The sequence below is a fragment of the Sus scrofa genome, chromosome 1 (genome assembly GCF_000003025.6).
Source record: "Sus scrofa isolate TJ Tabasco breed Duroc chromosome 1, Sscrofa11.1, whole genome shotgun sequence".
Classification (NCBI taxonomy): domain Eukaryota; kingdom Metazoa; phylum Chordata; class Mammalia; order Artiodactyla; family Suidae; genus Sus; species Sus scrofa.
Window position 1 is genome coordinate 183,592,897 of NC_010443.5, and position 22,696 is coordinate 183,615,592.

General features: G+C 40.8%; 1 long non-coding RNA gene across 1 annotated transcript in view; it reads right to left on the reverse strand.

Moving 5' to 3' along the window:
* The window catches only part of LOC102167290, a 214,079-nt gene that overhangs the window by 14,517 nt on the left and 176,866 nt on the right, over positions 1–22,696 (reverse strand). Inside the window, exons 4-5 of the long non-coding RNA XR_301198.3 lie at positions 20,742–20,837; positions 16,070–16,258 (exon numbers count right to left, since the gene is read on the reverse strand). This is a non-coding gene — a long non-coding RNA (uncharacterized LOC102167290). The remainder of the gene's footprint in view (positions 1–16,069; positions 16,259–20,741; positions 20,838–22,696) is intronic.

Here is a 22,696-nt window from a genome sequence, read left to right on the forward strand (position 1 = left end):
AACTCCAGCCTAGACTCCCACTACAGCCGAGTAATCAGGAGAAATCAGAACACCTCAGGGAAAAGAATCTAGGACTCAGACTTCCTCTAAGGGGGATCAAACACTGAAGACTGTTCCTTTTCAAGTTTTATTAATCCTGGTTCATAATTTCCACCACATCATTAGTCATTTCCTATTTCTGAAGGGCTGGCAGCAGTCGCCAAGGCATCAGGCAGTAAATGGCCAGATAACTGTGCCACCTGCGTGCCGTATTGACAGTTACCCACAACCGCATCTGGGTGAGAGGCTAATGTGCTTTTTCTAAAAGGCAAGCCATTTAGAAGTGCAGCCCAGTTTTTGATCTCTTGCTAAATACTTTTATCCACATCATCTCCCCATCTGGGCCTGGAAGTCATCATGTGACCTGCGGTACTTTGAAAAGAAAGCAGCAATAGCAAATAGCAAATCTGCCATAACCCTGGAGCAGGGTGAGCTCTCGAACCCTTTCCAAGAAAGGAGGGAGTCTTTCCTGTGTCTAGCTGAGAAAACACCAGGAGCTGAAGTTTAAAGAAAGAATGGAGGAGTTCCCATTGTGGCTCAGTGGTTAATGAATCCAAATGATGAGGTTGCGGGTTCAATCCCTGGCCTCACTCAGTGGGTCAAGGATCCGGCGTGGCCGTAAACTGTGGTGTAGGTTTCAGACTGGCTCAGATCTGGCGTTGCTATGTCTCTGGCATAGGCCGGCAGCTACAGCTCCGATTAGCCCCCTAGCCTGGGAACCTCCACATGCCGTGGGTGTGGCCCTAGAAAAGACAAAAGAAAAAAAAAAGAAAGAATGGAGAATGACAAGAATGATGTCCAGAAAGACCACTTTTTAAAAAAAGACAGATGAAATATAACTTAAAAAGAACTTGACAGCTGACTCCACTGGGGTTAAATCCAGTTCATAACGGCATGTAGTAACCACACAGCCAAGGGCTTTCTCAATCTCCTGATTCCCTAAGGTCAGGGGGTCTCCCCGGTACAAAAACCTTCAGAAAACTTGGCAGGCGACAGGCAGATAGGGTGGGATGGGGGAGTTCTATCTCCAAAACAAACCTAGGAACACAGGCTTCTGTTCTGGGCACCAAAGAGAGGGCTAATGATGCTAAAAGGTACCTAGGGGCTGGCCAAGCCCTTAGCTGGAAACTCTGCCACTCAACCATCCAAAAAGCTATGGCCCATACCCAGAAACCTCTGAGCCTACATTTCTGCCACTGGCAATTCCTAAACCAAGGAGTATAAGGGAAACACAACCAAAGCTCACTGGAGGATATTTTAAGTTTTAAAAGGCTAACCCCTAATACCTGGCCCTAAAATAGCATTTCCATCTGAATAATCCCAAGGCACTTTGCCAAAAGTGAGAAAATCATATCCCTACTAATCAAAGAGGGAAGTTTCCAAACCTAACAGCATCTCTGATGAAGGACAGAAAATTGAAGATTACCAAGTTAGGGGAGATGCACACCTTTTCCCCATTACCTTTCAAAACAGAGTTTTCTCCTCTTAAAGAACTACAGTCTTGAGTACCATTCTCAGAACTGAAACTGAGCCAGAACAAGTGTTCATATAGGCAAAATCATCACCCTTCTCCACCTCTGTCTACCAATGGTAGTACCGGGAGATCATAAAAATGCAATTCTACAGGGTGTGGTATCAGCAACCATAGGAACAGAAGTGGGAAAACTGGAGAAATTGAATTCCTTGTTCTCTTATACTTACACTGTATAAATATAAGTATACTGTGTTAAGTATGCTTATGTTTATACTTAACGCTTTTTTCTTATACTTACAAACTGCATCAAAATACCCTTCCCATTCCATTTTGAGGAGCTTATTCTATACAACTGGCCCCTTTTGATCTCTGGATGCTTCTTGGAAATGATTAAATATTCAAATTAGAGTTTTTCTTTTTGACCACTTGTACATATACATACATGCTTACATGTATACAAACTATGCTGGCCTTTGTACTTAATTTAAATCCCCAGGTTCTATTCTGATTTTCTCCCTCTGGAAACTATGTTGTATTTAACAATCCATCTATTAGCCACTTGTCAAAGTATCAAGAAAGAGTAACTACCATTTCTTACCTTTTGATAAGTACAGTGTCTCTCAACTTAGAGTTCTCTCCTCTAGTCTGGTTTTCCCATGGAAGGCTACTGAAAGATGAAAACAATGCTCATGCCTGCACAGCACCCCGGTTGTCAGAACCTCCTGGTAATTCCCTTGCTACAACTTAGCTCATTACATTCTCATCAGTCCTATAACTTCCATGTTCATATCCCCTCCAACAAATCAGGTATTGAGGGCTAACACTTCTGCTTGACTATTTAAAAGTAAATGTGCCTCATTAATACACCCTTCAGAGAAACTGAGCATTCTAGCTCTCTCAATGAATCTAACTTAATCTCAGAATGACGTCAGCACAATGAAAGGAACCATCTGACAGATCTGAACTGCACCACGTTTGCTCACAAGGCCTCTAAATCACTCTGCCAGGTCCCTAGGGCCTTTTGCTCCTAGTGACTCTAAACCTCCTAAGCCCCCTCAGCCTACCCCACCCCCAACCCCCACCAACCCCGCCCCTCACTGCAATTCCTGTGGTAGCTGAAACCAGTGTTGATTTTTATCTGCATGGCAACCTCACGCTCCCACAGGTTCCAAACTGATCAAGTGGCCTTCAAAAATGCCTCCACTTCTTAAAAAGGCTGAGCCAAGCTCTGTATGGTCGAGACAGAAAACAATCCCTTATCATGTCGGAAGTAATACTTGTGGTTATCTAAAGCAACGGTAATCATATCATACACTTTATCTGTGAGTGGCTTTTTCCTTCCAGGGGTAGGAATAGAAACTTCTTCTCGTTCATAATGAGCACTATTGAAACTCCAGCAGGCAGACTCTGCTTTTGGCTACATGCCATTCCCTAGCATAAGCATGTAATCATCTCAAAAAATGTAGCATGGCAGAGAACAGGTACAAGAATTTTCTGGAAATATGTTTGCAAAGGGCCAATCTTATAATAGGGATTGTTTGTACTACAGCCTTTCGGGCATGTATGGTTAACAAGAACTTGCAGTTAGGTGCCAGCCCACTTAATCCAATAGGGTCTTGTGTAGGTATTCAGGGGACAGGGCCCAGCAAACAATACAAGCATTTATCCCTTGTATATGCTGCTATATCATCAGAGAAAAGCACTCTACTATTTAATCCATCATAGTTCCTTTAGACAGATATTATGGCTGTCAGCGCACCACATCAAAACATTTGCTCTATCAGATTCTCAGCATAGAGAAGCCTCTAAAATAAAATTATTATATGGCATCATTTAATGAGGATGACAATCCAACTGCAGTCACTTTGTGAATCACCATACATGCAAACACCACAGCACCAGGTGTACACATCAGCCAGGGGCCCTACAGGTCAACTCCTCCGATGTTTACAAGACATTATCTCCAGGAGAGAAATAAAATGAAGTTTTACTTTGTAACAGAAAGAAATTTCCAACTTTGCTTGACCGATTGGAAACCTGGAGCACCATGCCAGGTGCCCTGTGAGTTCAGCAAATACTGGTTCAGAACAATGAAGGACTATGGAGTTTAGTTTTCCTCATGCTTTTCGTCTGGGAATGTGTCCCACTGCCCCCCCAGCCCAATCCCACAGACTTGCCTCTCACTGTAATTTGTGTCCCTGATCCCAGACTGACTATGCAGTATTTACACAGGCTCCGAGAGGTAAAATGAGCCCCATTTACCTACAGACACAGTTTTATTTCAGTGACTTAATTTTTCTAAGAATGAAACAAAGCATTTTGATGCCTAGGGCGGTGGTGGTCACTTTTATATCACTTTTTTTTTTCTTTTTTTTTTTTTTTTTTGTCTTTTTGCCTTTTCTAGGGCCGCTCCCGCGGCATATGGAGGTTCCCAGGCTAGGGGTCGAATCGGAGCTGTAGCTGCCGGCCTACGCCAGAGCCACAGCAACACGGGATCTGAGCTGCATCTGCAACCTTCACCACAGCTCATGGCAATGCCAGATCCTTAACCCACTGAGCAAGGCCAGGGATCAAACCCGCAACCTCAAGGTTCCTAGTCGGATTCATTAACCACTGTGCCATGACAGGAACTCCTAAATCTCTTTTATTGGACTAGTGTCTTTGCCATTCTATAATGTAAACAGATTACATAAAGACATTGTATACAATGCAAATATAAGTCAAACTACTTCAGGAGAGAAATGGGAGATTCAAATTTGTGCAAATACAAGTTAAGTTAAAAGCATATAGACTGCAGTGAAACCTACAAAGTGTTTTTGGAATACTTCCGCTATGTGTAGAAATTTTTTTGTTAGATTGCTACTTAATAGAAAAATAGTGTTTTCTTAATTGTCAATTGTTAAATTACATGCAATTTCAGAGACCAGGCTATTGAAACATATAAAAGGTAATTACTAAAAGGTAATCTCAATCAGCTGTTGTCAGCCTCCCTAACTTTGTATTGTTGAATAGACATATACCCAGGAGAACTGAGTTTACTAATGTACATAATAAGAAATAAAATAAAGATATGTTGAGTTGTAAATAAAAATAAGAAGCAAAAAATTTAAAATACATTGGAAGTTTAGATGAAAGGAAGAATTCTTGACAATGTAGAATGGTAGATAATAAACTCTACAACAAATGTCCTAAATTTCTACTCCCAGGAAACTCTAAGTTTGGGCTGTCTTGAATGGTTCAAATTTTGCCAGTTACAAGGAATGATTTTAGATTGCTTACTGTAGTCCCGTCCAACAATACAGGTCTTCAGACAACACATACACCTGCATATGGCTGCCTGTTAAGGAGTTCACAGTTAGAAGCTAACCCTGGAGAATGGACTTAATAGGTTTACGTTTCACATTCATAAATAAAATATGTGTACTTTTCTCTCCATGTCAAAATGGCTGCAGTAACCACTCTAAAATAAAAAGTGACATGACAGAAAGAAAACAAATTAATACCAATAAGATCTCTGATCTATAGAGGAAAAGGCAAAGAGGCTCCTCAAAATAAAAGTTATTTGTTCCTAAACCCTGCTTCTTTGCTTGGAGCTATTTTTTAAAAAAGAAGCTGCTTCCTTCCCTAACCATATAAAACTATCCCTGAAGTTATTTATAGTGTTCATGGCCTGGAGGCATCACTTGGTTCCCCCACCACAAGCCCAACCATGTGTTACTATATTAAAAAATGTGAAAAAGTAATTATGGGGTATGGGAGCCAGTGTCTGCAGACACAACCTGCCAAAGAGGAAGTGACAGGAAACTCATGCTCCTCATTGCCGCTCAAGCACTGCCCAGGCTCCAGGCTCAGAAGAGAGCAATCTGTTCCAAGAAATAAGAGAGGAGCCTGCCCTGGTGAATCAGAAATATCCCTGTTTCTGAATATACAGTAAACTGGTTTCCATTCCCAGGTCCCCTCACTTGGTCAGACTTTCCAGTCACGTGGAGAGACCACTCACAGCATCCTCCCTCAGCAGCTCAGCCAGCTGCCCGCCTCAGCTCCCACTGGACTGGGGAGACCCAGACATGTGAGGTCCGGGACCTGGACAAGAGTTCGAAACCATGAAAGCTGGCCTCTGAGAACCTGTCCTGCCACTCTTAGATATTGATTTCTGTCATCCTGTCCTAAATCCAGCCTCACTATTCCTCTTCCCACCTCTACCCCGGGTTACTTGTCCTCAGATAGGGTGTGATGATCCACCCAATACTGATTTCTGGACCGGCACCCACACATTCACAGCGCTCTCAGCTCCCCCCTTAGAAGATGGACTCTACCACCACTTGGGCATCCATGCCCTCTAGCCCTAGGGTTGGAGAGAAAAGTATTCCAGACACCTGCGCCAGAGAGCAGAAACTTATCAGGGAGAGATGTCCACCTTTCTGGCAGAAAAGCCAGTGTTCTCAAGAGGCCTCAGCTTAGGAAATGTTCATTGAGAGAAATTAGATTTCCTTGCAGGATCTCCATCTGTCTCTGATCTGAGATACAAATGAAGTTCCTTTCTGATTCAGGGAAAAAGAGATAAGCATCCATGCTCACAAGAGAGTCCTAGAAGTTTGGAGAATCCCTGCTACCCCAGAAAGGCCTCACTTGGAAGTAAGTAATTGCTGCTATCTCTTTATTCAACTTGATTACCTAAATGCAGGCCTAAATAAACTTCTAGAGAAGCAAAATTACACCCATACACCACAAGCGTCTTCTAAAAACTGATTTACACAAGTCTTTTTCAAATAAATTTTTAAAGAAAAGCAAGTCATAGACGACTGAGGATGCAGACGCTAATGAAGGTCAGAAAATTATCTTCCTCAATGCCTCGTTAATATATCTAAGTAAATCAAATTAACCCGTTTCTCTAGTGGACAATATTCTACGAGCATGAAATGCAGCTTTATATTATAAACACACCAGGTTTGTGTTTCCATTTTACATTCTGTAGTTTTAGAATATGAGTAAATGTTCATTTCTAAGATTCCCTAAAAATCTTCAAGTTTGCATTTTAACTCTAGGCAATAGCATATATGCAGAATTAAAAAGGCTATCAACTGATACAGCTGGTAAGAAGACTTTAAAAATGAAAGAAAATATTCTTATAAGGCCAAGCTATGGCAATCTTCCACATTAAGGAACTGGTTTATAGCTTTCTGAGATGCCCTGTTAACCTCCCAAAGATCTTTAGAGGAGTTTAAGTCATCTCATTATCCCAGTTTTCCCCCTTTCATCTTTGCCTCCTAAATCCCATTTCTTCACCACTGTAGTATCCACAGTGCCACCTTCTGGTTATAGGATGTATCCTCCATGGCTCCCAGCTCTCCTTTCTGGGATATGCTTAATTAAAGTCAATCAATAACTGCCAGAAAAGCCACAGGAATATACCCTTAAGAAATAATAAAAGAAGCCATGAGCTGAGCAAGATAACCAATTCATGGAGGCTTAATATGACCCAACATATTCACCTGAGGCAAAGGTCTAGCTATTTTAAAAGCAATATTTTATAAGTTAAACCTAATATTTGCAATTTGTTTTATGCAGATTGGCAATAGGGCTCTGTGTGAGAACACTTTTTTAAAAAGGAAAGAAGGAAGGAAGTATGGGAGAGAGAGAAGGGAATGGAAAGGAAAGGAAGAAAAAAATTAGCAAGGATACATGGTTAAAATTTTTCCCAAATTATTTTTTTTTGAACACATCAACCTTAAACTTCTAATTTTTTCTTGCCTTAAACAATTGTCCTCTACTTTTAAAAGATAAATCTACCATAATAATTGTTAGATAAGAATAAAGCTTTAACTCAAACCCTTGACTTTGATTCATAGCAGTTCCTTCTCCACCAAAAGTTACAGCCCCACCCCCCTCAACATGGAATCTGTGAGCCAGCACTCAAAAGACAGTCACAAAAGCATCTACGGGCATGTGTGAATGCAATGCCCCTCCTCCCATACTCAACTTTTCAGATGGTTCAACTATTTTCCCTGTATCAACAATCTTCCATTTGCATCTCAGACCTTAGCCAGGCAAAGATAAGAAAGAATAACCTTCAGAACCCACAACTAATGAATATGAATGAGGTCACTCTTGTAAGCTTTATTGTAGGACAAAGTAGCACACAGGGAGAACATTTTTGCTTCAAGGCTCCTGACAAGCATTACCTAATCAAGTTTCCTAACAAGCCCCTGGAGTCTAGACTGGCAAAAGGTCATTACCCCCCTAGCAGGTAGGCAAACTAAGACACCCAAAGGTTACCATTTCAATATAAATTCCATGTCATTGGTATTTTGAAGGGACACTGGAAAAAAAAGATGCTGCAAGAAGCTTCTCATTAACTATGAGTGCAAAGCAGAAAAATGCCCAAGTCGAGAGACACAAACATTGGATGAGAACGGAACCAACCGTCATTTGGAAATGATGTTATCAGAACATATGATTTTAGAAATATAGTCTCCACCTAAATAAAAAAAATATCTGCAAGATTTAGATGGCAACTCAGTAATAATTTTAGAGAAAACAAATTTCAGTCTTTATCAGTTTAGGATTTATTTAGGGAGTTGGTTAGAGTCTTTCTTTTTCCTCATTCCTTCCCAATGAAAGGCTAAGCAAGGAAGAAGCTAATGATCACAAAATGTGATCTTCAGCCTTGAGCTCTATTTGGCATGTTCTCCCATTTTAATTTTGTTTTTATTTGCTTTCCTCTTTCTAAAAGTATGAACTGGACCCTGACATTTTTCTGCTTTCTACCAAATTCCAGAACTGTCACATTTTTTCTTTTTAAGTCTATAAACTTCAAGATATTTTCTGTCAAGTTGGCAAAGCTCCAATCAGCTCTTCACCACTGCAATTAAAGTGTTTTTTCCATCTCAACATAACCCAACATGGAGAGAAATTATAAGAGCGCTATATAAATCCACTTTGATAAATTAGTTACCTCAATGAGCTTATCACAAACATGTATACATACTCACAATATTCAGACTATTCTAGGAATTATGAGTCAAAATAACATCAGTGGCCACTATCTAAAGGGAAAGCTGAACTTGGGATGCCCCTTTAAAAACAAGCAATAACCTAGAAAGCAAAAACGGAGGAGGTGTAACAGCAGCAGTCGCTACTGCCTTTTATTTCTCTTAATGCTGTTATAACAAGAAACAAGCTAACCCCAAGATAAAGCCAGACAGTCAAACAATATATTCAGCTTTGAGGAGATGGTACAGCAGGAAATGCTGTGTTACAACGCATTGTTCTTATGTCATCACTATTTCCAGAAAATGCTCAAAGCTCCAACATTTGTTCACTTCATACAGGATTCACTTCTCAGCCGAGGAGGACTTTGGGAACAGCACACTCAGCGCTCAGCAGTTATTTGACCTATTTTACTAATGTGTTTGGGAAGGAGGTTAATTAACAGTGGATGGCTATATCCTTAAGCTTAATTTTTCCAACAGCCCTGCTCATAAAAGGAAAAATTGAGTATGTATTGAAGGAAGCAAGCAATTAAGTTGCACAAATAGTGAGCTCATTGAACTGCAGCTGACTTCTATCATGTCAAAGAACAACTAAACACAGAAGCAATAAAAAGATTGTTGCCACGACCACCACTGAGAACCGAGTGGCAATAAAGATGAATAACTTCCTACTTGAAGATTACTTGATTAAAGCTCTTTAGAAACCAAATGTTACACATAGGCATAAATGGAGCAAAATATTTTAATGTGTGTTTGGCAGGTTCAGAAACATTTTATAGTCAATTTTAAATGAAGGTTTATATAACAACAGTAAACTCCACTTAAAACAGCCTTTCCAATTGCTGTTCTTGCAAGAAAGCTGCAGGATTACTGGGGAAGGCTTGAACCATACTGGGGATAAAAAACCCATGCCTAACAGAGTAAGAAGAGGGCCAGCCAGGAGCGGAATTCCACAAGACTGGGCCCTCTGAAACCAAACCCAAAAGCAGAGCCAGAGAAGCCCATTCAGCTGGCTGTGACCCTTGAAGGCGAGTAAACAGACTCCCTGTAGCAATAACCAGGAAATCTCTCTCCCCAGCAACCTTCTGCTCCCCTGCCCACCTTCCAAAGCTCCAAAAGGTCAGGTTTTAGCCCAAACTGCCCTTTAAGAAAGTGTGCTCACAACAAGAAGGCATCAGAACCAGCTCCCAGGACTATCAGTGTCAGTGAGGTGGGGCAGGCATGATTTGATGAGGAAAATGTGTCTGACAGAGGATTCGCCTCTCAACTTACAAGTGTCTATGGTCATGTCTGGAGAATATCAGCCTCTTTGAGGGCTGGACCCCAGCACTTACCTACTGCCTTTAGAGGGGATACCATGGAGAGTTATAAAAGAGGAGGATTTTGCTGTCAAAGTTGCTTATAAGCCAACATCAAAAATAATAATAATAGGAGTTCCCGTCGTGGCGCAGTGGTTAACGAATCCAACTAGGAACCATGAGGTTGCGGGTTAGGTCCCTGCCCTTGCTCAGTGGGTTGACATCCGGCGTTGCCGTGAGCTGTGGTGTAGGTCCCGCGTTGCTGTGGCTCTGGTGTAGGCCGGTGGCTACAGCTCCGATTGGACCCCTAGCCTGAGAACCTCCATATGCCGTGAGAGTGGCCCAAGAAAATGGCAAAAAGACAATAATAATAATAATAATAATAATAATAATGATAATGATAAGCCACCCTTTGCATTGCTGCCCTCAAGCTCACTACTATGGAAAATTAAAGCCAGTCTATTGCAAATAAACTAGTCTGCCATCGCATTTCTGCTATCCCCATCTCCAAAATGGGAGGGAGGCTTACAGTGTGCTTTTCTTCTGAGCACGTCCACTTGGCTTGGGCTCCAAGGGATCTGAGCCCAGCAAAGAGACTATGGTGAGCAGTTCTCTCCCTTCCTCAGCTCCAGCCCTCTCCTCCCTTATCCAGAAATGGTTGCAGCCATCTCCTATGGGCCCTGTTTCTTCTTTTGGTTCCACATAGCACCCATCAATATACTGGGTATAAGACAGGCGTTTTTGTTTGGGGTTTGTTCCTCTTTCTTTTTTTTTTGCTTTTAGGGCAGCACCTGTGGCATATGGAGGTTCCGAGGCTAGGAGCTACAGTTGCTGGCCTATGCCACAGCCACAGCAACATGGGATCCAAGTCACATCTGTGACCTATACCACAGCTCCCGGCAATGGCGGATCCTTAGCCCACTGAGTGAGGCCAGGAATTGAACCTGCATCCTCATGAATACTAGTAGGGTTCCTAACCCAATGAGCCACAACGGGAACCCCAAAGGAGGTTTTTAATACATCCTTTTGGGTGCAATTAGCAGAAAAGGTTCATATTTATGTCCTCTTTGAAAAGTTATTTTATCTTATCCATTCTTGCTGAAATAATCAAAGAAATCAAAACTAGAAAAGCAATTTTGTGTTACAACTTGGGGGAAAAAAGAAAGCATAATATTCTCCATTTTCTTGGGTCAGAAATGGGACCTAAATAGCCTGAATAAATTGCTAATGCTTATATAAAGCACACAGTACCTCAAGCCCACAATCTAGTTAAGACAGACCCACCCATTATACACTGTTTTTCACAGATTCAGAGCTGAATTTGCTCCCTCAATTTTTACTTTTATTTTTACTTTTTTTGTTCTACACAAATTTATTGGGCATCTACTGCGTGCCATGCGTGGAGAGAGAAGCTGAAGAATATAACAGTCCACAAGGTGGCTCTGGCCATCACCCCTGGTGCTCTAGAAGACGTGGGCAACAAACAAGCTTCCAGCAAAGGGACAAAGATGAGGGGGCCTGTAATGCTCAGCAAGAGCCAGACAGTGAGGGAAAGGGGGAGTGCTGGCCAGGCCAGGGGGCAGCTGGGATAAGAGGAAGCAAGATGCCCAGGAGGAGAGGAGAAGGCCAGGTGCAGGTCTGCAGGCAGCTCTGGACTAAAAAGAGCCAGGGGCCTTTGGGGAGCTGCAGATGCTCAAGGCCAAGGTTAGGGTGGGTTGCATTCCAGGTGGTATGGAGACACTGGAGGCCTGGAGTAGTGGAATGACGGGCAGGTTTTCATCTCAATGCCCGCTGATCACCACAGGGCAGCTGGCCAGATGAGGGCTTGCGTGGAGGGAGCAGGCAGACAACATGGTTGGGCCAGGGCAGCCTTTCTCTTGTCCGACTCCCCATGTCTTACCTCCTGACCACACAACCTGTGGGTGCAACACTCCTCAAAGCTTTCATGCCTGGATTTTAAAATATGTGATTTGGGGAATTCTAATTGCAAACTAAATTCATACTGCAAACTTCAAAATGCCTTTATCAGATTAAAAGTAGATATTTGGAATACTGCTAACACTCTTCACCTCTTTTTTTTTTTTTTTTGTCTTTTTGTCTTTTCTAGGACTGCACCCATGAGGCATACGGAGGTTCCCAGGCTAGGGGTCTAATCAGAGCTGTAGCCACTGGCCTTCGCCAGAGCCATAGCAATGTGAGATCCAAGCTTCGTCTGTGACCTACACCACAGCTCATGGCAACACTGGATCCTTAACCCACTGAGCAAGGCCAGGGATCGAACCCGCAACCTCATGGTTCCTCGTAGGATTCATTACCCACTGCACCATGACGGGAACTCCACTTTTCACCTCTTTAAGGAGGACCAGTCATTGGATATGCAAATCTAATAAAGAAACGAGTTAGGAAAGAGTCTGAATATTTATATAAATTACACTTCATCTGCAAGAAAACAGCACAATGGCACAGTCCCTTCCTTCCATTTTGGCGTCTCTACCATGAACCCTTGCATTGCCTTTGAACTCCCAGCTCTCCACTAAGATGTCCTAACACTGTGCACTAAAATTCTGGAGATGAAATGAACTGTACAGCACAGGAAAGCGGGTGGAAAAAGAAAGCAACAACGTTCAGAGATGGCAACTGTCTGCTCTCTGGAAACCCCTCCAGCCTTAGGTTCACTATCCAAACTCCAAAGGCCAAGTCTCTCCAGTTCTCCTGTGTTAAAAGAAAAAGAGAGTGCCTAGGGAAGCCCACAGTTTCCTTCCTCCTTGAGAAAAGAAACCGGCAGAGGTAGCAGACACCCGTGTGCAGTCATCACTTCCTCGGGAGCTGGTGTCCATTTCCACCCACTGGGATGGAATCTGGCAGTTTCATAGACAGCAAGAGATACATGATCCAAGAATCCACTTTGGCTCCAATTTTAGCCTTCTAAAGGCCAATTCTGTCTAACTCTGAGAATCCTATAAGCATTAGTAAAGATTTAAAGTTGTCTCATCCTCAAGACTGTGGTCAGAGGAAAGGGAATTAGGTCAAAGAGTCTGTCTTGAGTATGGCTCAAGATACTCTTCAGAAATACCTGAGATTAGGGTAAAAACAGAAATATGTTTAGAAGTGACAGACTGAAAAACATACCTTTTTTCCTATTTCTTTGAGGAATGAAGAAGTGTCAAGGTCTTGCGTCAGAAACAAAATAGGGTATAATTCTAATAATGGAATCTAGAACAAACAGCTGTAAAATGCTTGTCTTCAAAAAAGGGAAAGACAAATACATATGATATCAAAAAAGGGAAAGACAAAGACATATGATATCACTTATATCTGGAATCTCATATATGGCACAAATGAACCTTTCCACAGAAAAGAACATCATGAACTTGCAGAATAGACTTGTGGTTGCCAAGGGGGAGGGGGAGGGAGTGGCGTGGTTGGGGAGCTTGGGGTTAATAGATACAAACTATTGCCTTTGGAATGGATTAGCAATGAGATCCTGCTGTGTAGCACTGGGAACTGTGTCTAGTCACTTATGATGGAGCATGATAATGTGCAAAAATAGAATGTGTACATGTATGTGTAACTGGGTCACCATGCTGTACAGTAGAAAAAAATGTATTGAGGAAATAACTATTACTTTTTTTTAAAAGGGAAAGAAATGGTGTATATAATCAAAGTGTGTTAAAAAATATCAGTTGAAGTATTCATTGGTTTCTCCTTCAAACCTCCTAAATTTCCTTATCTTAGCTCATGGCTTCTCCATTTTTGAATCACCTGAAGTAGAGACTTCAGTCATTTGTGTATTCCACCACATCTAATTCTAGATTCAGAATGTCTCTTAGATTATGCTCTCACTTCTGTTTCTAATGTCACTGTCCCATGTCATGTCATCTACAGTTATATTATTGTAACAGCACCCAATGGATGTCCTGTCACTACTTGCTTGTCTCTCTGCCCCAAGTCATCTTTCATATCGCTAACCTTTCTGAGGTACAGCTATAATCACTTGGCACACCCTGTCAGTCCAGAAGCTTTTACTAGCCCTTTCTAGGGTATTTTTAGAATAAAGTCCAAATTCTCCAGCACAATATTCAAAGCCACTAATAAACTGAAATTGCTCTAAACTTCAAAAAGTACTGCCACTTTCTCTTCATACACAGCTAATGCTCTACCCAAAACAGACTCACTCATCTCCTTTCCTGGATCATGTCATTGGCTTTCACACTTCCAGAGTTTTGGATTTTTTCCTCTAGCTCCATCTATTCAAATCTTTCTTCTCCTCTAAAGAATAATCCAAATGTCACACCTCTAGGAAGCCTTACCTGATTCCAAGGCAAAATAAATTGCTTCCTCCTTTAAGCACATATAACACTTTGTTTACCTCTCTATTATATTTGTCCCAATCTGACTTGTATTCACTATTGTAGAATTTTCCATCTCTTCCTAAAGGACAGAGATAGTAGTTAATCCCTCTAAAGATGGTCCTGGGTGCCTAGCACAAAGCCTTAGATAAGACTAGTATTTCATAAATAGTTCTTACGATGGAATTGACCAGCACAGGAATTATGAATTTTCACTAAAAGCTAAACCATGGATGAAACACTAACTTGAGAATCACAGGCAAGGAAGACTTGGAGGGAAGGAAGGAACCTCAGTAAATGTCACCCAAACTGAGGCCCTGAATACATCTTTCATAAAAGAATAGAAATGGCCTAATCTGTTGCTTCTCAGTATTTCTATATTCACACATACTTGTGAAGTGTTTGACTCTTGATTGAGAACTGTTACCCTGACCAAATGGAGAGATGAGCTCTTTTCTAGCAGTAGGGTCTTAAGAGCTACATTTAAAAGGATTCAGCCAAGGCTCAATAGATAAACAACACAATAAAAATGATACAGACATAAAAATGATACAAACACATAATACAAATAAATATATAATATAAATATAATGCATACTTGTGTGTATATATATACACACACACACATTTGAGATAGTGTTTCATTTAAACACCTCTACACACAGAGATCTAAGGATCTCTTAATAAAACAAATATTTAGTTGAAATTTTTGCCACCATTCCAAAGAGGGAAAAAGAGCCAAGAACCAAAACTATCTCCTTAGCTTTACTGGCATTAAGTAATCAAATTCCCTGCTACTAAGTAATCTGATACTTGCTTATTGCAGTTCTTATTCTCGCCTGGAATGAAAAAACGAACTCAAACTTCCAAAAGAAAACCATAATTTTCCAACATCTTGCCTCTCCCCTAAAACTTTTGAGTCAACTCTTCCTGAGATGAATCACATTAAGAAATGAATCTCTTAATTGCACCATATAAGCTAAACAGTAAGCCATGACCTCATCACCCTGGATGTAATAAAAGGGCAGAGACACTCAAGCATTTCAACAACATCTTAATTCATGCACTGTTCTGGTTTATTATAAAGCAGGCCCGTTTGCAGGAAGACTTTTTTTTTTTTTAATGCTTTTATCTTAGTTTTGCATGTTAGCAGATCTGCTTGGTCTCATATCTCTGCAGATAAGCAACCTGAACTGTGCTAAAGTCAAGCAGTCAGACTAATGAATTTACTTGAGAAGGAAAGAAACTCAGACTTGAAAATGACACATGAACTTAAGATGAGCTAGGAGAAGGACCTCAAACTACATAATTATTCCCAAAGCTCAAGCCTAAAACACAAACATACAAAAAACCTGGAACTGAACAAATATCTGAATGCCGAAGTCAGACTGGTGAAGAAGCAACAGGAAGCTGGTACAGTTGAGTTTGAGAAGAAATGCTAAAAATATAATACTACATCCCTTGGGTGACATATCACTTTCTGAGCCTTGATGAAGTCCTTTTTCTGTTGATTACTAGTAGCATTATTATTTTGCTAGAAGTAGCATCAGTAGGTCCCATCTATACAGCGAGACCTCTGCAGAGTGCATCCCACATAAACACAAATGTCTTTTTACTCTGTACCTGGTACCAACAAAAAACTATATCTAAAAGGATGGTCTGAATGAGAAAATTATTTGTATAATTTTTCAATAAAGTTAATCTTTGTGAATGGAGAAGACGGCATTTTGTACCATACTTACAAGTAACTCCAAATATAGCTATTTCAACAAGAATTAACATTTTAGCCCAATGAACTGCAAACATGCATTTAACTTATTTAGGATGGAAACTGCCCCGGCACATCAAGGTGGTACAGAAAGGTGCAGCCACAGCAGAATCAACAGTATTCAAAATTCCATAGGCTCAAACACTGACCTGGAGTGAATAGTCTTCCTCTGTATCACTTTCTAGCCACATGGCTCTACTGTTTCAAGTGTTTTCAGAAGGCGCTATTGATTGCAAATAGCTGTAAGCTTGCAGTTTTGCATTCCACTGCTTATCACTGTCATGGCCTTCTGTCCCGAGTGTCCCAGTTAGAATTGTGCCCCTATCTTCAAATCAGACCTGGAGGAGAAGAGAGCAAAGATTAAAACATCTGAAAGCACATAGTCCTGGATTCGCTAAATCACTCATACTGTACCCCATAGAGCAAGACTGTTTCAAGAAATGTAGTTTCACCATCCATAAAAAGGGCCAGTTTTACTTGCATTCTGAGACTTGATAGGTATGAAGCAGTGATTTCTAATACATGCAGCCAATACTACAGACAGATGCTTTGGTTAAAAATTAGGCATATATCCTATGATAACTGTTCAGAAAGAATTGAGCAGATTGTTAGCAGAGACCAGGAAGATTCTGCCCCATAATCAAGATTAAATCCCTTTCGGTGACTCAACAGCAAACTACAGTGATTGATGTGGCCTTTAAATTACTAAAATTAAGAAAGGTACTTTGCTCTGTTGACTGTGGCATACATTATTTTCCACAATGATATTTCTGCAAGAAAGGAGGAACAAAGGGGAAAAGAAAGCCTATTGTAAAAAGCTTTTGCCCAGGCACCTTGGAAGAGTCATTTCTGGGAACAGCCCAGCACCTTTAGAAGATAACAGCATTGTCTCAATCAGTTACAAAGAAGTTAAGGAAGACAATACTCCTAAATCCCATGCAGTTGGTGGAGCCAGGATAAATACCATTTAACAAAAGCATTGACGCAAGGGCAACAGAAACACGGAAACTTTCCTTTCTTCTTCCGTTTGTTCCATGCTGAAAGGCAGCAAAAGGAAAGGAAAAAAGGAGTTTCCCAGGGTCATCCCCCTCCTGAAAGGAAAGTTCTTCTTCACCAAGTAGAAATGAAGAAAAGCATTTGTACAATTTCCAAAACATTTCAGGAATCCCTAAAAGGAACAGAGTATGTTCAAAATACTTTAAAACAACAATCAAAAAAAGTTGAACTTAATTTAACTACCACACTGGCTGGTATTTCTCAAAGAATGGAAGGATGCTAAAGTGAGAAAAAAAGATTAAATATTCAAACCATGATAATAATCCATGAACTTACTTTACTGCTATTTCAGGATTTTTTTCATCAAACTTTTAAGCACATAAGAAAACTGTGTACATATAAGGGCTAAGGGACTGAGATATTCTTGTTTCTCTGTTTTCACTGTTTACAAAGCAACCATGAGCAGCCCTACTTTATCTTTGCCTCTGTGTTTGCTGACTTGTCAGAGTTTAGATCAGGTTTTGATACTTGTATCTTTAGCAGGCCAAGAAAAGGCAGCTGGCCCAGAGAGGCCAAAATCAGGGAGAGAGAAGTTTCAAGGCTTATCAAGTCATCCGAGAAGGCTTGCTGTGCTCATCCTTTGTAAACAATAAGACATGTCAGCATCCCTGGTTGCTGTCATTGTTGACAGTTCTCTAAAGACCAGTAAGTGTTGAATTCTTTAAAGCTGGATTGTGCCCGGTGAGAGAAATGATAGTGTGAGATCAGGGGGCCTTCATGGATATCTGAGTACCTTGGGAAAAGAGTCGAATTAAGGCTTTTCACTCAGCAACCTAATGAAAACTAGACAAATAGTCTTGCATTTAATATATAGTTTCCACCAATTCATGCTTCTTTTGTTAGGAACAATTCAAGCCTGTATAGGAAAAGAGACAGTTAGATATAAAGAAGTAATTTCTCATTGACAAGGGAGCTTCAGGTAAAGCAATGCTTATGAAAGGACAAGAGATTGAGTTTATACTGGTAAATTGCCATTGCACAACCATTTCATTGCTTTAACTTCACAGACTCCAAAACTTTATGCCCTTGAACAAGCAATCAAATGCAAAAAGACAGAACTAAATAACCCCTCCCGATAGCCAGGTCTATATGCAAAACACAAAGAATAAAATATGAGTCTTTAAGGGATATGAATGAGAAATTGCGGCAAAGAGAAGGACTTGAAAATAGTTACAAAAGCAGTATCTAGTGCTTCAAGAATAACGAACTTTAACGTGCTCTGCTATAAAATCCATAAGGGTATCTTTTTTTTTTTTTTTTTTTTTTTTGCTTTATAAGGCACATGGAGGTTCCTAAGCTAGGGGTCGAATTGGAGCTGTAGCTACCGGCCTACATTACCTCCACAGCAACGCAGGATCTGAACCGAATCTGCAAACTAAACCACAGCTCACGGTAACACCAGATCCTTAACCCACTGAGCAAGGCCAGGGATGAACTCGCATCCTCATGGATCCTAGTCGGGTTTGTTTCTGCTGCGCCACGACAGGAACTCCCATAAGGGTATCTTTTAAACAAAGATTTATTTGTATCAATTGGTTAGACCACCAAAAAATCCCAATTCATATCACTGTTCACCATTTCTCAGACTTTTTAAAATGTATGAAATGATCAAATGATTTTCATGGAAACTGGTAATGTGTCGAAGTAGAATAAACTCCACAGGAGGTGTCAAAAATCTCTTAAAAGTAATTGGCAATATGTTATATTCAAGACTAATTCTGCCAAGAAATTTAAGCTGTAAATTTTGAGGCTAATAATGTTCCAGAGGAAAGGACATTTCCAGTGTTTCTATTTTTGTTCTTCATAGGAAGATTGCCTGAAAGAATTTGCTCCATTAAATGATCTAAAATGTTTGAGAGGACAAAATGTCTTAGATTCACTTGTTAAATATTAGGCTTCATAACTTTGAGGATTATCCTTTCAATATCAAATTCATCCTTGAAATAAGAATCATCTCTACAAACAAGGCCAGAACATAACATTCCATTAATCTAACAGTATAGTATTTAACTTGGATTTTTAATTGTTTCTATACAATAAGCATTATTCGATAGTATGGAATCACAGATTTTTCTTCCCAAGTTTGTTCTTTTAACCTCTTCAATTTTGTAATTGAAACAGCCAGACCGTATCTTACATAGCTACAGTCCAATCATTGAGCCTGAGGGTCTGTGTGAACCATAGAATGCGGAGAGCAATTTAAGGAAAAAAAAAAATCATAAATTTCTATCAAGTAAATGTCACCCCATTTTCCTAATTTTCCTATAAGCAGAAAAACCAAAGACCTATTGTCACAGCCTAGACAGACACTGCTAAGCAGCTTTCTAAAGAGCAAATGGTAAAAATAAAATAAAATGAAAAAGATTTGCCTGTCATGGGAGTTGGTCAATAAAATGCAACAGTGTTTATTACAACATTTAAAGTCTGTGATTAAGAACACCAAAAGGCCTAAACTAGAAAGGTTTTCAGCCTGTAATTTCCCTGCAGTCCTGGCCTGTACTTCCTTACGAGTTAGCTCAGCAGGGCTTTTTTTCCATGTCCATCATCAGCTTGTAATTATTGCCATTCTCAAAGCTATGCCAGATGGGTCTTTAGAAGCAGGCATGCAGCTTGTTTATGAGCGAAAGAGCTGTAATATTACTCTACACAGAGACCTATCTGGTCCTAGTCAAAGGGCCTTGCTCCCCGCCCCCCCCATTCTCTCTTCCTCCCTAGACAACCCTCTCAGTTTCAGCTCCCTGTCCCAGCTGAATGGGCTGCTGAAGGGCTGGGACCATGGGAGCCAAGACATATCTCTATCTTAAAGCATATGGCCTAATCGTCACCTTTCACCATTCACATATGGAAATGAGGCCAACACCCAAAGGAAAAACAAACTGTGGACTCTTTCCCCTACATATTCTTGGCAGAGGCTCTTTTAAAACATCAGAACTGCAAGTCTACCTTTCAGTACACAGATCTGCAGAGATACCACAATTCTGTCTTCTACTTTTCTTTTCTGGCAAGTCCTCATTGGCTAGAAGTGACATTCCCAGCAAGATTCTCAAGGACAAACCTTCACTCCCCTTGCCTGGTAGGAAGGATAAACATTTGTAAGAAGGTTGAGGTCAAGTTGCTATGCAAAGCAACACAGCGAAAGGCAAAAGCGCCTAACCCTGTTCATCTGGTGATAGGCCTGGGGTGTAAGGTATCCCAGAGGGCCAAGCAGAGCTTCAATCAGCAGTTAATGAGGCAAGACCCGCAACAGATAGCCACTTTTAACTTACAAAAGCTTTTAGATGTCTCTGTTTACTTTGATCCATTTCAGTTAATTTGAGCCTGGTTAGGGTGCCTTTTCCTTTTTTTTTTTTTTTTTTTTTTTTTGGTTTGGCTAGATAAACCCTCTGCTCCCACCCCATCTCCGTCCCCACCTCCAAAACAATAGTATCATTTACCAACTGTATACTTAACAAGTATTGAGATCTTCTGTCCGGGTCAGCAACTGTTATATAAAATACAAGGCAAGGAAGGCCTGTACACAGTCTGCCTATAGAATGGTAATTTCAAAATCCCCCGAGTGAAAGATAAATGAAAAGAAAAGGGTGGGACAAGACAGGCTTCATTTTCAAAGGGGATTTAGCTATTTGTTTCTAATTAGGTGAAGCACACGTTCTTTTATCCCTTATTTTACCCATGTGATGACCAGAGAGCTTTCTTTGTTAAAATGTTTCAGAGCGAATAAAACCAATTTACCGGAATGTGAAATAAGCCAGAGAGAAACTGTACCTGAGGGTCACAGACGGGGAGGTCACTTTAACTGGCCAGAGTTGCAGGGCCCCGGGGCTGGGGCTGGAATTCCACGGTGGGAAGCAGAAACGGCTCCTGCGTGGAGGGATTTGCAAGTGGGTCAGCCTGTTAATGGGGATGGGCTGGTGCAACAAGCTTTTAATTGGGTGGGCTCCATGCTTGACCCCACTGTACTGTGAACCCAGGTCTGAGGGGACCGCCTCACTCATAGGTGCAGAGAACAGTCCGGGAACCTTTTTTCCCAGAATGCTCTGGGCCGCCTCGCTATCCCGGCATGCCCTGGGCAGCCCCACCATCCCGGCATGCTCCAGGGCTGCCCACTCCTCTGCCGTGGACTTTTTCTCCCCTGGTTTACGTCCTGTTACCTACACCCTTTCCTTATTCTTGCCCTGTCTCCTGTACCAGTTCCCAAAACACACTTATATTGCTCAAAAACTGTTTGAGGCAGGTGTGTATTTTTATTTTATGATTTTTATTTTTTCATTATAGTTGATTTACAGTGTTCCATCAATTTCTACTGTACAACACTTTACTTTTTTTTTTTTTTTTTTTTAGGAAACTTCTATCATCCAGCTAGCACATTATTCCTAGTCTCCACTCCCCATCCCTGCCATGACTTCTACTTTTCCAGGAAGTATTATGGAGACAAATAAGTTAATGGAAGGAACAGGATGCAACCTTTCTGCACTTCTGTCCTTAAATAAGTTGGAACTACTTTAAAGTGTTCTCTTTGAAATCCTCTCCACTGAAGACCCCGAGGAATATCATCAGGAAAGTAGAAGTTAGGAAACCCAATTTCTATTTTGAGATATTGTTGGGAAAGCGTAGTAAGTATCCAGCTTTGACCTGATGTTACCTTCCAGGAAGGGTCTTGGGCACTGAAGATGCTTTTATCTATAGTTCTCATACTAGGTCCTCAGCAGTAATGGTTTACATTTATTTTGCTCTCTACCAAGTCTTTAAGTGAAAGTAAGGTTAGTTGATCATTGAAGAATGTTGAACTCTTTGGTTTAAAGGCATTAAGATCAGAGAAAATAAGTCCAGAGGTCTTAAACTATCTTGATGAGAATAACAGTAAAATAACAGCTAATATTTATTCAGTGCTTATTAAGGGACAATTGTGTTAAATGCTTTAGGATTCTCTGTAATTTGTAGTATGTTTCACGTACAAGCTTACTAAATTCTTTCAGTTAATGACGGTGGCAGTTGCTAAGCTATAGGCCAAGTTATTCCTTTCATTCACGGTCTAGAGAGAGATGACACGGGCATGTTGAGTCACTCAAAACAGGCTCAAACCACCCCAAGGAGTTTGCTTGATGAAAGGTTTTCCTTTCCTTCAAAGCCACTTCCTGTGTCACATGACCTGTATCACTCCAAAGATAATAACACTTCATGCTTCCAGAACACTTTTATCCAAAGATCTCAAAGCATTTTCAAATGTTAATTAAGCCTTCACCATCCTGGAAGATAGCAATGCCAATCTTGCTGTTTAAATACTGTATTCCAGAACACAGGTTGTTCTAATCACTGAGAGGAAAATGGAGGCCTCTATGAGCAAATCCAGGGTGTAAGCCACCAGCCAAACATGTATACACCCAGAATTCTCCTATGTCTTCTGGGAAACCACCCCAGCATAAATTGTCCCCTGCGCCTACTGATTGTTTCCCCTGGAAGAACCACATCAAAGAAAAAAAGGAGTAAGTAGGGGGGAAAAAAAAAAAAAAAAGGTTTTCTAATAATTCCACTTTGTTTAGGGGTGAAAATGTAGGTAGAAATATATGCAATATATTCCTGCAAATAAGGGATCTCCACAAAGAGCTAGGTACATTATCATTTATCATGATAACCGGGGGTGGGGAGGGAAAAACGAAATTTTTCCCAAGGCTTAGATGTGACTGTTGAGACCGCAGTTTACCTGTCCTCCTATTTCACAG